The sequence below is a fragment of the Xyrauchen texanus genome, chromosome 19 (genome assembly GCF_025860055.1).
Source record: "Xyrauchen texanus isolate HMW12.3.18 chromosome 19, RBS_HiC_50CHRs, whole genome shotgun sequence".
In the NCBI taxonomy this organism is placed as follows: domain Eukaryota; kingdom Metazoa; phylum Chordata; class Actinopteri; order Cypriniformes; family Catostomidae; genus Xyrauchen; species Xyrauchen texanus.
Window position 1 is genome coordinate 37122545 of NC_068294.1, and position 17688 is coordinate 37140232.

Here is a 17688-nt window from a genome sequence, read left to right on the forward strand (position 1 = left end):
CATTGGCACAGATGGGTTTATTTTTTTAAGAACTGGAAGCAAGTCTTTAGTCCACATTGCAGGTTTTAATTTCTGACTGTCTGCTAACATTGCTCCAAGACAGTCTCTGGAATGTTGGTTTTGCCCCCAAAATGGAGCATTGAGCTCAGCGTCTGAGTAAACCCTTCAGAAACAGGGTCCATCTGGACCAGGAGAGGGAATTATGTTAATCTGCCCCTGCAAACATGAAAGCAGGGAGACATCATGGTTGGGGTGAATTGGGCTCCGCTCAGGGTCTGGGGAGACCGCACAGAGAGACTTCACAAGAGCAAAGTCTTTTTGAAATGAACAAGCTAGATAAAAGAGCTCTACAAGAAATTACGGCCCATGGGATGCTTAGATGCGTGTATTTACAGTATTTGCATGTCACCATGGCACCAGTGACAGAGATATTTTCAATTCTCATTAATTGAATAACACTGCCAATTGCTTGTTAGAATGTGCTATTTCATTTTAAATCAGAGTTGTCCTTTTTAAAGAAGAGTTAATTTCTTATTTTTGGTTTTGGTTATATTTGTTTTTGTACAGTAGCAGATGGGTGACACAGGAAGTTCTGAAAGATGTCAGATTTCCTGTGTTTCTGACATCACGTCTCATTAGACATTTCAACAACATATTTTTTCTGGGTCAGAAATCTGGTTTTGTGAAAGGAGGCGAGGCCGTTAACCCTTAAAAACGTACCTTTGGTCTTTAGTGTCACGGGACCTCATTCCACTCTCTATAGCGCATACTTTTTTGGAGTTGTGCCCACATATCTCTCTTATAAATAAAAATAAATAAATAAATAAAATAAATACAATGAAATAAAAAGTCATTAGAGACCCTAGGTGTGCAATAATGTATTTTTTTTATTTACTTCCATAAATTATATTTTTGATGATTTAATATATTTATAAGTTTAATATTACATAATATCTATTTCATAGTTTATTACAAGGAATGAGTACTATATGCATACAAATAGCATGACTTAATGAAGACTCAGGCGCTGATTTAAACTCCACTTACAAGGTGTACTTAAAAGGATTGTCCTTTGTTTAGTTTTTTTTCTGCAGTGCATTTCATGTAGTGCTGCAAATTAAGAACGATATGCCGATAAATAACTCTCGCTTGTGTGTTCCCCATCTCTAGATTAATAATTTAGATAAACATCATTGTGATAAAAAAATGGATAACTGAACATTGTTGAAATAAACTTTCTTGGCTGGATGGTCACTCAATCAGACCAAAGTACCAAAACTCAAAGAATACTATATACAAATCCACGATATAGGTTTAGTTTGAAAAAGTGGGGGGTACCAAATCACCTTTTTAAAGAGTGCAGGGGGTGTGGGCTGCTACGACCTTGGATAATTGTTGTTAATTCATTGTTGCACAGATTCTTTTCTGTGCAACAATGAATTAACGACAATTATCCAATGAATTATCCAATGCTCAGTTATCCATTTTTTTTATCACAATGATGTTTATCTAAATTATTAATCTAGATATGCACAATTTATTCCTAACTTTAATATTAACAACAAATAGGCCTGCTATCCACGATACTATATCAGAAAAGACATGTGACCAAATTTTGGGTCACAAACCATGAGTTGAGAAACACTGTTGTATGGGACATTTACCAGCAAATGTCACCAGCATTGTACCATCAAACTCAAATTCTTTACAGAAATTGCAGATTCTAGATTTAGTGAGTTGTAGCCTTCCATGTGCATTGTGGCAAAAGAAAAAGTAATCTTTACATCAAAAAAATAAATAGTCAGATAAGATTTCCAAAAGGTCAGCAATTCGAAACAAATCACCAGAGAAACCAAATACTTCCTCCCACCAGACATAGCACGGCAGTGTAGATTAAGATCTGCTCTGGAAAGATCAATATAAAGCCCAGAAAACTATTGGAACTTTTTAATGCTTAATTAGCCTCTTTGATGTACAGCCATCTCTCTAACTCCCTCAGTGATCTATTAGCAACAGAGAATATTCATAAAGTCTCTACATCTGCTTAGTTCATATGTTTGTTTAAAAGAATGATTGGAAGGTAGAAGGAAATGAATGCTGTAAATATCAGGTATTTATTCAGTGGAGTCATCAGCACTGGTCAGCTTGACTGGATTATTATAGGGTTATCGTAATGCTTGTGATTTGTCATGTGGTATTTGTGCTATGTCTAGATCCTTTGTTAGCTTTGTGGCTTTCTAAGCTAAAGCTTGCTATAATAAATATTTGTGGAAACAATTCCACAATAATTTGTTACAATTATACAACAATACTGTTCTCTAATTTGATTGAAACATGAGTGCTGATATTTTTCAAAGCAGCACTGGATTGCTTTACTCTTTGTATCACTCCATGTGCCTATGTTTGAACTCAGACTGGCCATATTATATCTGAAATCAAAGTTACTCTTACAAGTTAAACTCCCTTAGAACTGTATATAAGCAATATCATCAAATATCACATATTGCTGATATTGCTTAATCATTATCCAAACAGTTCCAGTCAGAGGTGCTGTAAGACTAGAAATGTGTCTAGTCTATTAGCACTTACAAACAACTATTGTGACAAATAGAGTTTTGAGTTGTGACAGCAGGGAGGTGATAATATAAATGTCAAAAAGGTGTCAAAATGTCTAAATGCCTACAGTTACCAAAGTTATGAGGATTTTTCAGCACACAGCACAAGCATATTACATTTGTCAGAAATATTATAAATGTAATTACTTATGCTAGGACCTTTACTAGAAATGTGCCTTATTAATGCCTATAAAGGTGGCTTTACTAGAAATTGGCATGCGGATTTGTTCAAGACACATTTCCAGATTTGATTTGTCATATTAACCGAATATTTTTTTAATAGGCTTTTGCTTCTTGTATTGTTAAGATTTACTTAAGAAAATAATTTGGCAGAGTGAGAGGGAATGGGATCAAGTGTGATCTAATGAATCAAAACACGTTGCAGACTGGACTTGTACTATATGAGCACCACAGCTCAATGTACAGCAGTACTTTGCCCTAACTGTTAAACCATTTACTATATATATATATATATATATATATAGATATATATATATATATATATATATATATATATATATATATCGACTAGATCTCTCTCGACATGCTCTCTCTCTCTATACATATATATGGACTATATATATCTCTATATATATATATATATATATATATATATTTATATATACTTTGGTTGGCTATGGCGAATTTTCTATGACTATGTTGTAACAAAAAAAAACATAAAACTCATTATTTGTGTTATTTGCTTAACTAAAGTTTTTTAAATAAATTCAGCAGGCTTACACATCATGAATGTGAGACCAAACCTTGCGTTTCTTGAATTCAAGCAGATGGAGGGCTACATATGGGATCTATAAATGAAAATATGAAGACAAGGACTAATAGTAAAAGTGATATTGTTATTATATTTTAAATTGCCTTTTTATTTATTAATTAATTATTTATTTTTATATTTTTAACATTGGTATTTGTAACAAGACCATAGTAAACACATGGAAGCATGGATCTTCTTTACTACCATGGTTAGATGTAACATGATTTCTATAAAAAAAAGTATGTCATTTTTGTAATTATACTGTATACAGTAGACCTACTAGTCAAGTCAACTTATATTTATAGAACAAATTTAACAGCTGACCTAATTTTTATATTTTAACAATAGATCTAAGGTGGAACATCTACCCTTGACAACAGCACTGATCTGCTTATTGAAAAGTAATTATCAGTCTAAAATCACCCCAAGTCTCCTCACATGATCTAGCACATTTGACGACAGTGGACCTAACTGGGCAACCAAGCCAGGTAAAGAGAACATGGAGGAACCTAAAATCAGAACTTCGGTTTTGCTTTCATTTAATTGTAAGAAATTGCCTGCCTGCCAATGTTTAATATCTTTGAAGCAATATAGGGCATTCTCAGATGAACAATTCTTGTCTGCACTAACTGGGAAATAAAATTGGTAATCATCAGCATAACAGTGATAAGATATGCTGTACTTATTAAAAGTAGAGCTCAGAGGAAGCATATAGAGTGAAAATTACAAGGGTCCTAATATTGACCCTTGAGAGACACGACACTCTAATTAAGCCGAGGTAGCAGAAAAAAAAAAAATCATAAATCATAAAATGCAAAACAAAATACAAAATTAAATTAAATAAAAACTTATATTAATCATCTTTAAAAAAAAATTTAAAATGTAATTACCTAAATTCACAGAGATGCCAACTATATATTCTATATATTCTGGTGGCTCAGCAGTTAAGGCTCTGGGTTCAAGAAGGTCAGGGGTTCAAGCCCCAACACCACCAAGACACCACTGTTGGGCCCTTGAGCAAGGCCCTTGAACCAATCTGCTCCAGGGGTGCTGTATCATGGCTGACCCTGCACTCTGACCCCAGCTTAGCTGGGATATGTGAAAAATAAATAATTTCACCACGTATATGCAGAAATGTATGTATAATGTGTGACAATTGATAAATGTATTATTTTTTATTTAGATGATTGAGGAGAATATTATGGTTGATTGTGTCGAACACAGCACTGAGATCTAATACAACTAAGACGACAGGTGAACCTGAATCCATGGAGAGTAAAATATCATTAGTGGCCTTCAACAATGCAGATTCGGTGCTGTGCAAGTGTCTGAAACCAGACTGAAATGCATCTAAAATGTTAATTGTCTATGTTTAAAACTACTTGGCACAACTCCACTTGCTAATGAGCTGTTAATTATAGCTGTCACACTGGAACTGATAGTCATGAAAACTTCTTTAAGAAGGCGTGGAGCAAGAATATCCATCTTGTATCTGGAGCACTTCATCTTAGAGACTACATCTGCTAACTGTTCTGATGTAACTGGTTGAAAGTGAGTCAGGGAGCTGGATGGGGAAGGTATTATTGGTTGATCAAATTGTGAAGGTAAAATTGCACCTTTAATCTGCTCAATTTTGTGAGTAAAGAAGTGAAAAATGTATCACTGTTCTCTTGGGTGGCATCAAGAAAAGTATTTTTAGTTGGGTTCAAAACAGAATCAATTGTTTTGAACAAAACTTTTGATCGATTTGCATTATCAGAGATTAATGTAAAGAAAAACGTTGCTTTCGCTTCCTTTACAGCTCTCTGATAGTTTGTTAAACACTCCTTTAAAATATCATAAGAGACCTGAAGCTTGTCTCTTTTCTATTCAAACTCTGCTTTTCTGCACTCTTGTCTGAAAGCGCGGGTGACGTCATTTTGCCAAGGCTGTGAAAAATCCTTAACTCTCCTTGGCTTGAGCGGAGCTACATTATCAAGTGCAAAAGTACAAGATTTATTAAAAGCTTCAATGATTCAGTGTCAAGTCCAGTTAAGACATCATCAGTGAATGGACCGTGAGTGGCGTAAGGGCTGAGAAAAAGTAGGCAAAGAACAAGTAGATACAGACTCAAATATTATTGAATAATGGTCAGAAATGCCAATATCCAAGACCTCTAGTTTGGACACAGAAAGACCATACGATAACACCAAATCTAATGTATGACCCATATTGTGAGTTGGACCAGTGACATGTCGTACTAAACACATGTAAAAACAATAAATACAATATTGAAATATTAAAAGTTGTTAAAAAACATTAATAATATTCCCTCACTCCCCTAATGTAGCTTATGACAAATTTAATAGAGGTGAAATAGTGATATGCTAATATTTATTATCAATCTATTTCTGCCTAAAGTACAGTTAGTGTTACTATAGTAAATTCAAGGGTGGCGATGTGACTTCTGTGCTGAATTGAAATGGTTTCCACTTCTTGCACCTTGCTTCTCTCTGTTTCTCGCAAAGCTGCGAGTTTAAGAGCTCGAGCTTTAAGAGCTTTGCACTCCTGCAGCTCTGACCATTGAGCTGTATCCATCTACAGAGCCATACAGGTGCATTAGCAGAGGTTGTGCATCCTCCTGTTTACTTGAACCGTGGTACAATGTGTACATGCCTGTATAATTCAGAACCAACTGATATACTCCAAGTCTACATAAATGATTTAATGCAAAGAGGAACTTGACAATATATTATAATTTTTATGAGTGATAAACACATTGCGGTTCTAAAAACAAATGCATATTTTAAAAGTTTTATCTATAAAAGCTGTTTCTTAAATCATTAATGACTCCACAACATCTGTTTTGTCTGCTTACTACTTTGTGAATAATGGACCATTAAGGTTACAGCAGTTCTTTAATATGAGTCTGCTCATTTACAGTTGAAGTTATTAAAACTAATTTTTAACCACTCCACAGATTTCACATCAGCAAAGGACCTTGTAAATATGCTGGAGAAAACAGGTAGACAAGTATCTATATCCACACTAAAACAAGTCCTATATTGACATAACCTGAAAGGATGCTAAGCAAGGAAGAATCCACTGCTCAAAGAAATGCTATAAAAAAGCCAGAATACAGTTTGCAAGAGCACATAGGGACAAAGATCTAACTTTCTGGAGAAATGCCTTCTGGTCTGATGAAACAAAAATGTAACTGTTTGGCCATAATGACCATTGTTATGTTTGGAGGAAAAAGGGTGAGGCTTGCAAGCCAAAGAACACCATTGCCACCGTGAAGCATGGAGGTGGATGCATCATGTTGTGGGGGTGCTTTGCTGCAAGAGGAACAATGCACTTCACAAAATAAATGGCATCATGGGGAACAAAATTATGTGGATATATTGAAGCAACATCTCAAGACATCAGCCAGGAAGTTAAAGCTCTGTCGCAAATGGGACTCCTAAATGTAGAATGACCCCAAGCATCCCTCCAAAATGGCTTAAGGACAACAAAGTCAAGGTAATGGAGTGGCAATTGCAAAGACCTGACCTCAGTCCGATAGACAATTAGTGGTAGATCTGAAAAAGCATGTGCAATCAAGGAGGCCTACAAACCAGAATCAGTTACACCAGTTCTGTCTGGAGGAATAGGCCAAAATTCCAGAAACTTATTGTGAGAAGCTTGTGGAAGGCTACACAAAAGGTTTGACCCAAGTTAAACAATTTAAAGGCAATTTTACCAAATACTAACAAAGTGTATGTAAACTTCTAGATAAATAAATAATTCTCTCGACTATTACTCTATATTTCACATTCTTAAAATAGTGATCCTAATTGACCTAAGACAGGGAATATTTTCTATGATTAAATGTCAGGAATTGTGAAAAAACAGAGTTTATATGTATTTGGCTAAGGTGTATGTAAACTTCTGACTTCAACTGTAGCTGAAGTTAATGCAAAAATTCAAGAACAGGCCTAGTCCTCAGTCTTATACAAGCAATCACAATGAACTATAGCCTACGTCACTCATAATAAAGAAATGTTACAGTTATCCTGAAATTGCTCTTTGAAAGGGCTAAAGGGTAGAAACCTAGATGCACAGAATATTGTTTACTTCCTTTAAAATGGGACTGCGGGGGATTGTTTTGCACTGCGGATTGCCTTCATTTATCAACATCCAGTCAGACTCTGAATTACATAAACTGACACCAAATAGACATCCATAACTTGACTGATAGCCATCATGAGTAAATACTGAAAGCAAAATTCCTTGTGCATTTTTCATAGGACCCAATGTGTATGTAAATTTTTTTTTATAAATATAGCCTAATGGTTGGATAATTTGACTTGGGCCAGTAATAAAACAACCTAGGACTTCCTAGCAACCACATAGCAACACACGTGAATGCTGTGTTTTGACATGGGCCAGTAAGTAAGCAACCCAGGAAACTTAGCATCCGCATAGCAACGCACTTGAGGGTTTGCTCTTTTGACATGGGCCAGTAAGGAAACAACTCAGGAAACCCTAGCAACTGCATACCAATGCACTTGAGATTTGGCTATTTTGACTTGGGCCAGTAAGCAACCACCCAGAACACTGAAACATTGTTGCAGTGAGCTTTACGTGGGCAAAACACCAGAGAGTGGTTATCTCCTGTCCAACTCTAGATATTTGTATTTAATACATCACAATAGCTCAGCTGTACAACAAATATTTGAAAATATGTACTATACAATTGAAGCTTTGAATGGGGGTGATTACCCCCACTTTCCCAAAAAAGGGACATCTGGCTTTCTAGACCTACATATCTCAATAACTTAGAGATGAAATGCTTGCAGGGTTAGGGTAGCACATGGAGTCAGTGTTGCACTGTACACTGATTGGTCAGTTTAAATGTCTAATTTTTTTTCTTGATCACATGGTCAAGGACATGATGATAAACATAGTACCTTGCTTATTCCTCTGTTTGCTATTAGTCTCTTTATTTCTAGCCAGTTAAAAGCAATATTGTGGCACACAGACACAGTGGGATTTGTGTCTCCTGAGCCAATGCGGTGCAATCCAGTTTTGTTTAATGTTAGTTCTAAGCCTAATTACTGAGATAACACATTCAAATGTACTATAAATCATACTACAAGGAGCTTTTAGACATTGTTCTTGTTTATATTTCAAAGTCTATTTTCATTGATGACATCACCATTGACATTGCCAGAGCACTGCATTACCTACTTCTGACTGATGCTGGCTTATACTATGTCCTAACTAGTTAACATAAGGTGCCTCCAGCAGAAGTTGGTTGCTTGGATTCTGCTTTAGTTGTGTCACTAATAGTGATGTGTCGTTCATGAACAAATCAGTCTTTTTGATCAAATCTTTTAAGTGAACAAATAGTTTTCATTAACCTCCATTTCTGACTCATATTACTTATTAATTCCTTGCATTTATATAGTGCTTTTCTAGGCACTCAAAGCGCTTTACATCTCCTCAACCACCACCAGTGTGCAGCATCCACCTGGATGATGCGACAGCAGCCATAGTACACCAGAATGCCCACCACACACACCCACACACCCCACTATTGGTGGAGAGGAGAGAGTATAGTTATGTAGCCAATTCAGGGATGGAGATTAATACAATGCCATGGTAGACAGGGGCCAGGACATATTTGGCTGGGATTTTTAATGACCACAGAGAGTCAGGACCTCGGTTTAACATCTCATCCAAAGGATGGTGCCTTTTTTACAGTATAATGTCCCCATCACTATACTGGGGCATTAGGACCCACACAGACCATAGGGTGAGCACCCCCTGCTGGCCTCCCTAATACCACTTCCAGCAGCAACCTTGGTTTTCCCCAGGAGGTCTCCCATCCAGGTACTGGCCAGGCTCAACCCTGCTTAGCTTTAGTGGGCAACCAGGAAAGAGATGCAGGGTGATATGGCTGCTTCAACTAATTTATCTCCCTTTCAAAGTCAATGAGCTCTAGTTTGAAGCACTAGACTGTTTTACTGGCTATTCTTACCTTTAAAGACCTGTATTAGCATGAGCTAATAGCATTCGAGTAGCCTGTGAAGGAGCATATCATTGGTTCACCTACTGAATGAATATGGCCCTCACTGTACCAGTAGAGTCAGTCGTTTGAGTCTGAACATGATAAAACATCTTGCTCATGAACGAACTGAATGTACTGGTATACTCATTGGTGAATGTAATGAATTAATTAGTCATCTCGTTCATGAATGAGGATCTGCAAAACGAGAGGAGGGAAGTCATTTGTTCAGTTCTGCAATATCGTTCAACAAGAAAAGGGGGCAGATGAATTATGAATAAAAGTGAGTAATGACCACACATTACAATGACATATTGAATGGATGTTATTGAAAAGCATAATTACTTACCTACTTTTTAAGGGTAGTATTGTTATCTTTGTCTGCACAGCTTAGCAGTTCACAATATAATATATATGCTTTGTTGTTATATGTGGGGAAATGGTTATGATGCCCAAACACTCTGAAGTGCTGAAATCTCTTAGTAAAATTTTAGACATGCAAATTTTAATAAAGGATAACTGGACTTGTTCAGTTTGTGAATGACTGTGCTTTTGGTTCAATGCAAATACCAGTTCAAAATGTTACAGACAGTCATTTGGTGTCATCTGCTGGCACAACTGCTTAATTTGCAGAAATTGTCAAAGAAGGAATCAATGAACAAATATGAACAAATATTTTTGATAAACAGATTCAATAGAGTCAATGTGATGAATCAAAATCCCCACCACCAGTCACTAGTAGTAGCCCCAACCATTGTGGAATCTCATTGGTACAAAATCGAGCCAATATACTTTCTAAGTAAACTTTAATAGTCTTGTCGTGCATGATTAATGAGGGCATGCTATTTTAAAGAGAGAAAAAAGGTTATTTAATCAAAATGTTATTAATTGCTTCACATCTGAAATGGCCTTTTTTTTTAAGCTGACATAACTATAACCCTTTACTTTCCAGCCCCTCCAACCATGCACATTCAGTTTTGGCTCCATTCTGGTATAAACCTTTTTTTTTTTTACAATCCAATCAATTATTGATGTATAAAATATAGTCCGACCCTACATTTTCTCATTGAATGGACTCTTTCACTCTAAAATTTGTCATATTACGGACTCAGACACATCCCACCACCTTCGATTGGATGTCATCTCAATTCTCTCTATTTTACTCTGACCCCAGCTAACAAATGATGTTCTTAAAATGATTTCCAATTGGTACATTGTGGCTGTGGGAAAAATCTTCTTAACGTGATCTTTTCTTAACATGAGTAGAAAAATATGCTAGAATAACCCTGCAATTCCCATGCTGGTCTAGGCAGGCTTTGCTGGTTAGTGCTGGCTTGGTGCTGGCCTAGCTTGTGGACCAGCATATCCATGTTTTTCACCAAAAAAAACCTAACTGGAGAAGCTGGTTGAACAGCATTGCTTTTAATTCTTTCTTTTTTTTTTCCTGAAGAAGCTGGTTAGGCTATTTTAAAAGCCTGGTGGACAAAAGCATCCCATGCTGGGGGACCAGCACCCAAAACACAACATAATCTGGTGACCAGCAATGCTGGTCTTTTCAGCATGGAACATTCTTAGAAATGTGAAATGGTCTGGAAAACGTCTCGGGTTACATGTGTAACCCTTGTTCCCTGAAAAAAGCGGAACGAGATGTTGCGCTGCTAAGCGCTACGGGGAACAGCTCTAGCTGTGAGCCGAGCTGAATAATGTGTGGAACATGTCAATGAACATTGACAGGAATTTATAGCCTCAGCTGATGTAATCATTAGATGCACCTGAGGCCAGGCTATAAATGGATACGTCACCAGGTGTCGTCAGATACTTCTTTTTGAAGAGTAGTCCTGGGACGTCCCAGTGCGGCAAAGCAGCGCAACATCTCGTTCCGCTTTTTTCAGGGAACAATGGTTACACATGTAACTCGAGACGTTCCCTTTACAAAAAGCTTCACTACGATGTTGCGCTGCTAAGCGCTACGGGGAACGCAATACCCACGCCGCCGCACTTAGGGCTGTCCGGACCCCTACGGTTGTGCAGTGTGCTTACAAAAACGCGATAGGTCTCAGACATGAGCTTCAGATGTCGACTCAAGGGCATAAGAGCCCGGAGTAGCATAAACATCTAAACCATTCAATTTTGATAAATGTGTGCGGAGAGGACCAGCATGCCGCATCACAAACTTGTTCAGGTATGAGCTGAGATGTCGACTCAAGGGCATAAGAGCCCGGAGTGCAGAACATCCAAACTAAAAAGTCCAATGAATGTGTGCGGAGAGGACAACCTGCCGCATCACAAACCTGTTTAGGCATGGGCTGAGATGTCGACTCAAGGACATAAGAGTCCGGAGTAGCAAAGCATCTAGCCCATAAAGTTCGATGAATGTGTGCGAAGAGAACCCTATCGCAACACAAACTTGTCATAAAAACTGATGAATGTGAGCGGAGAGGACAAGCCTGCCGCATCACAAACTTTTTCAGGCATGAGCTGAGATGTCGACTCAAGGGCATAAGAGCCCAGAGTAGCAAAGCATCTAACCCATAAAGCTCGATGAATGTGTGCGAAGAGAACCCTATCGCACCACAAACTTGTCATAAAAACTGATGAATGTGAGCGGAGAGGACCAGCCTGCCGCATCACAAACTTGTCCAGACATGAGCTTGAGATGTCGACTCAAGGGCATAAGAGCCCGGAGTGGCAAAACATCCAAACTATAAAAATCTAATGAATGTGTGCGGAGAGGACAACCTGCCGCATCACAAACTTGCTGAAGAGGAAGACCTCTAGCCAAGGTTTTAGAGGAGGAGAGCCCTCTGGTAGAGTGCGCCCTGAAACCTACTGGCGAAGCTTGACCGCGCGCCTTGTAGGCCCGGGCAATAATGAGGATGCCTCTTTGAGGGCACCCCGCCCACCAAGCCTTGGCAAACCGCAGTGGCCACATTGAACCTGGCAGTGGCGAGGCAAGTGCACGCTGACAGTTCTTTCTACAGAAAATCCAGAACTGAAGCAAACTGGCAGTTAGCTGGTTCTGTAATAAGAACTTTAGTAGAAGGCATTTCGTTACTACGTTCAGCCCCTCCCGAGGGGGAGGAGGGGGGGACTGGGCGACTCGGGGAGAAGTAGAGGAGACATTGCGCTATCAACAGAGGCGAAGAGGTCCTCTTCTGCCCTGTAAAATCTACCCAGATCAGTTCCAAGTGGAGGGAGCCCTAGCACTAGAAATTGTCTCGATAACCCCAAGAGAAAACCCTGTGAACCCCATTTGGTACCCTTAGGGGCCAGAATGAAAGGTTTCACAATTCGGGCCAAGGATGAGAAGGTCCTCCCTGTTCGGAATCGCCCAAGGTGAGCCGTCGAGGAGAGGAATTAGCTCTAGCTCTAGAATTAGCTCTAGGGCAGCCAGTGCAGCGCCATTAATACGAGACAAGACCCTTGCTGGTGAACATCGCCAAGACTCCCGGGAGCAGAGAAACTGGGGAAAGAAATGCATACAGACGCATTCTGGGTCATGTATGTGTCTTAACGTCCAGACCCAAGGGGGCTGGGTGATTTCAGGGAGAAGTAGAGGAGACATTGCGCTATCCATAGAGGCGAAGAGGTCCTCTTCTGCCCTAAGATCTCACCCAAACTTGTTCCAAGTGGAAAAAGCCTGGCATTTAAAAAGGTCTCGATAACCTCAGGAGAAAGCCCTGTGTCCCTCAGTTGGTACCCTTAGGGGCCAAACATGAAAGATTCCACAATTCAGGGCAGGGATGAAATATTGCCCTGTGCCTGAGATAGAAGATCCTTCCTGTTCGTAATCGCCCAAGGCAAGTCGTCGAGGGAAGAGATTAGCTCCGAGAACCAAGCCCTGTTCTGCCAGCGCGGTGCTATCAGCTGGCGAACTCTGGGCAACTACTACCTTAGGGTGGAGTTCTTAACTCCCCCGTTGGTATTTTCTGTCTGGACCGTAAATCTGCTCCCGTATACGGGCATCCAGGGATATAACTGACCTGAGTGACAGGAGCTTACCCTGGGCCCTAAGGAGAATCCGACACATCAGAAATACAGCTGACAAGAACGTGGGTCTCCTTGAAGATTTATGTAAGAGGCTACCGCTGTATTGTCCACCCGCACCAAGACATGGCAGCCTCAGGAGGAGGTATTTCAGGGCCAGAAATACAGCCATCAACCCAAGACAGTGACTGTGACAACCGAGCTGACGACCCTCCAATCCCCTTAAGCTGGACGACCACTTAAGGCCGCTACCCCGCCCGTCAGGGAGGCATCTGTCCCAAGGCAGAAAACCGGGGTCTGAACCACATAGAAAGGGAACGAAGCCTGAGGCGCGTAACCCTATTTAGCCCAGGGGTTTTGGCCCTTGGAAGAAATCCCCTGGCTTTTGGCCACAACAAAAACGGTCTCATGAGCAGAAGGTCCAGAGGGATCACCATGGATGCGTTCGCCCTGAGACCTGGAAATCGTTGATACTGATAACAGTGCAACCTTGACCTAGCCTGACTTTGCTCAGGGTGATCTGAATGGACTCAATCCTAGCGGGAGACAGTTGTGCCCGCATTGTGATTGAACTCCATACGATGCCCCGATAGACAGTGTTCTGAGTGGGAGAGAGGACGCTTTTCTTGGCGTTGAGCCTCAACCCCAGAGAAACAGATGAGCTAAGATGATGTCCCTGTGCTGAACTGCCAGTTCCTGGAACTGCGCTAGGATCAGCTAGTCGTCTACGTAATTCAGAATGCAGATGCCCCTCCAGAGTCGCAAGGAGCCAGCGCTACATCATGCATTGTGAATGTGTGGGTAAAAAGGGCTAGGCTGAGTGAAAGAACCTGACCCTGGAAGACTTCGCCCCTGGAAGTGAACCTCAGGAACTTTCCATGTTGTGGCAGAACTTCTAAATGAAGTATAGAAGTGCGTCATAAGATCGATGGTGACCAGCCAAATGAGTTGTAGGGCTTGAGACACGACCGTCTTGACAGGCATCATCTTGGACTTGAACACCAATGGGTAGTTCAAGCTTTAAGATCTAAGCCAGACGCCACCCCTCACCCTCCATGGGAAATGGAAAGTATTTAGTGTAATAACCTAACTCTCTCTCTGGAAGGGGAACACATACCATGGCCCCTTTAACCAGGAGCAGCCCTGCAGCTCTTGCCTGGTTGCCCACTATAGCTAAGCAGGGTTGAGCCTGGCCAGTACCTGGATGGGAGACCTCCTGGGGAAAACCAAGGTTGCTGCTGGAAGTGGTATTAGGGAGGCCAGCAGGGGGTGCTCACCCTGTGGTCTGTGTGGGTCCTAATGCCCCAGTATAGTGATGGGGACACTATACTGTAAAAAAGCACCGTCTTTTGGATGAGACGTTAAACTGAGGTCCTGACTCTCTGTGGTCATTAAAAATCCCAGGGCACTTCTTGTAAATAGTAGGGGTTTAACCCCGGTGTCCTAGCCAAATTCCCCCCCCCATTGGCCCCTATATATCATGGCCTCCTAATAATCTCCATCCCTGAATTGGCTACATCACTTTACCATCTCCTCTCCGCCAATAGCTAGCAGGTCATGTTTGTAAATGAGAAGTGGTTCTCAAACAGTTTACCTGGATAAATAAATAAAAGGAGATTGAGTTTTTTTTTTTTATTTATTTTTAATACAAAAAAAGAAATCCGGTTTACGGTAGTGAGAACACGCTGTTGAAACACGGAAAAGCGGCGTGAGAATTAAATCCTGACGCCCTTATAAGACCCACAGAAAAGAATATATCCGGCAGAAGTTTCCACGCTGCCAGGATCTCTGAGATGGGTATTATATTTTAACACTTCCTGTTGAGGGGTTGTCGGGTGTTTCGCGTCCTGAATAAAATGCAGGAACAGCGAAAACACCCAATTTTGACGGAAACCTCTGCAACCCGAAACACCAAGAGGTGGCGGGAATGGAGGGGCTTCGAGGGGGTACCGGGAGGTTTGAAGTGAAGCACGCGCCCCGTCCCGAGGGGAGCTACCCCCTAATCTAGGTGCAAGACCGTCAGGGTTTCTCTTACTAGAATTTATAGTCCTGAGGTCTTGCTTCGGGGGCTGGCGAGGGCGGCGAGACTGTCCCCAATCCCTGGGAGGAGCACGACTCACCACGCTTTGCTTTTGAGCCTCCCTTCAGTCAGGATAAGCCCTTCCCACTAAAGTGTCGGAACGCGCTTTGAGATCATGTGAAGGACCAGCTGGGTTTGGGGAGAGAGTGAGAGAAAGGGGTCAACACGTCTCTTGCTCCTCAGCCAAATCCATGCACGAGCCCCACGAACGATCTTTTCGTGAGTGCTGACTCCCGGAAGCAAGCGAGGCGAGCACGATGCACTCTGCCTGTTAAAGCAAATCGCAGTGCTCGCACCCGCCCTGTTGCAACACGAGAGCAGCGTGCTCTTACCCCCAAACAAACAGCAAAAACTGATGTGTGCCGTCTTCAGCTATAGAGCGAGAAGAGGGGAACACGCACCGTTTGCGGCTTTCAGTCATTCTTTTTTTTTTTTTTTTTTTAAATATATATATCATATTTTCTAAACAGAAGAGAAAAATAGAACAACGTTCATTGCACACTGCCTAACTGATTCTATCTCCTAACAGAGGAAAGAAAGTTTTGACAGGGTGTGTGAAACACACAGAAACAGAATCGCTCTGAAAAAAGAGTTTCTGACGACACCTGGTGACGTATCCATTTATAGCCTGGCCTCAGGTGCATCTAATGATTACATCAGCCGAGGCTATAAATTCCGGTCAATGTTCATTGACGTGTTCCACACATTATTCAGCTCGGCTCACAGCTAGAGCTGTTCCCCGTAGTGCTTCGCAGCGCAACATCATAGTGAAGCTTTTTGTAAAGAGAACTTAATTTGCCAATGTCTTTTTCAGTTTTCATTTTGTGAATATTGAATACAAAAGAAATATCGATGTTCCATTAATGTTTTGGACAACTTTTGTTGTTTACCATTACGTAACTTTAGCCCAATTTGTTTGAACATTTCCCAGTGGGAAGCATATGTAGTATAAAGACAGTTATTCCATAATCATGTTCATTGACTTCTCAGCCTGAAATACGATCATCCGCTCTGAGCTGACTGTAAAAAAATTTAAACCTGGGCCTCAACAATTTCTTCTACAACTGCATCTTACAATTACTAACCAACAGAATGCAGACCATCTGAAAAGACAATCAATACCACACTAACTCTTAACCCTAAGCACCAAAGGAATGCACGCTAAGACCTGTGCTATATTCTATCTTCACCTGTGACTGCATCCCACCCACAGCTCAAGCTCTATAATCAAGTACACAGATGATACCACAGTGGTTGGGCTAATTAACAGCACAGATGATACAGACAACAGTGAAGAGGCGCAGATCATCAAGTCATGGTTCACTGAAGCAATGGTCACCAGCTCAACACCAGGAAACCAGAAAGTTTAGAAAATTTACTTTTAAAAGTCTTTGGGGTTGCAACAGTTCTCTCAGTTAGGGTTGGACAGTGGGGTTGCTGGGGAGTTGATTCACTGAGAAAATTAATTGTTCCCCTTCTGTAACTCACTCGACGTTGTGTCGAATGAAGTGACACAAGGGGTCTTCCTGGGATGCAGACATACCTCTGAAGCTGAGAAAAGGCTAATGTCAAGTTGGTAGACAGAATTTGCATGCCCCGCCCCAGACATACAGGTATAAAGGGAAGCGGGGCAGCGAGTGCCAGTCATAATTTTCTTCGGAGCCGAACGGTTGTGCAACAACAAGCTGAGTTCACCACTGTTTCACTCACCTCTACTGGCGATAAGCACTGCTGTTGGATCTATGGCGCATTTCCAGCTGGCGTTCTCTCTTTCTGCACGCTGTGCAGTCCACGCCCCTGGGCGCTTCGACAGCGCTTTCATTGCCTGAAAGAGTGTTTCTCCTTCTAAAAATAGTTTATTTTCTCTAAAAGAGTTTTAGTTCCCACTCATAAAAGAGCAATACACAGCAGGCGTTGAACGTCCTTTTCAGGACGCATCTTTTTAAAGATGTCTTTCCGCCTCTGTGTTGTTCCTGGATGCGGTTCCTGGATCCTGGATTTCTCGCAGGCACTCGGATGGGCGATGGCCACCCTCGTGGTCCAGGAGTGTACCTCTGGCTGAACATGGGCTGGATGCGCGACGTTGACAAGGCATGCTTTCTCAACGTCTTCGTCTCCCAGCTTGGCCACTTAGGCGACACTGTCGACGACTTCGCTCAGCAGTTTTCGCGGTGAAGAAGCAGATGGCACATCTTGCCACGGC

General features: G+C 41.0%; 1 pseudogene; it reads left to right on the forward strand.

The window, feature by feature from the left end:
* The window catches only part of LOC127659808 (uncharacterized), a 120915-nt pseudogene extending 104060 nt beyond the window's left edge, over window positions 1-16855 (forward strand).
* The last annotated feature ends 833 nt before the right edge of the window (window positions 16856-17688 follow it).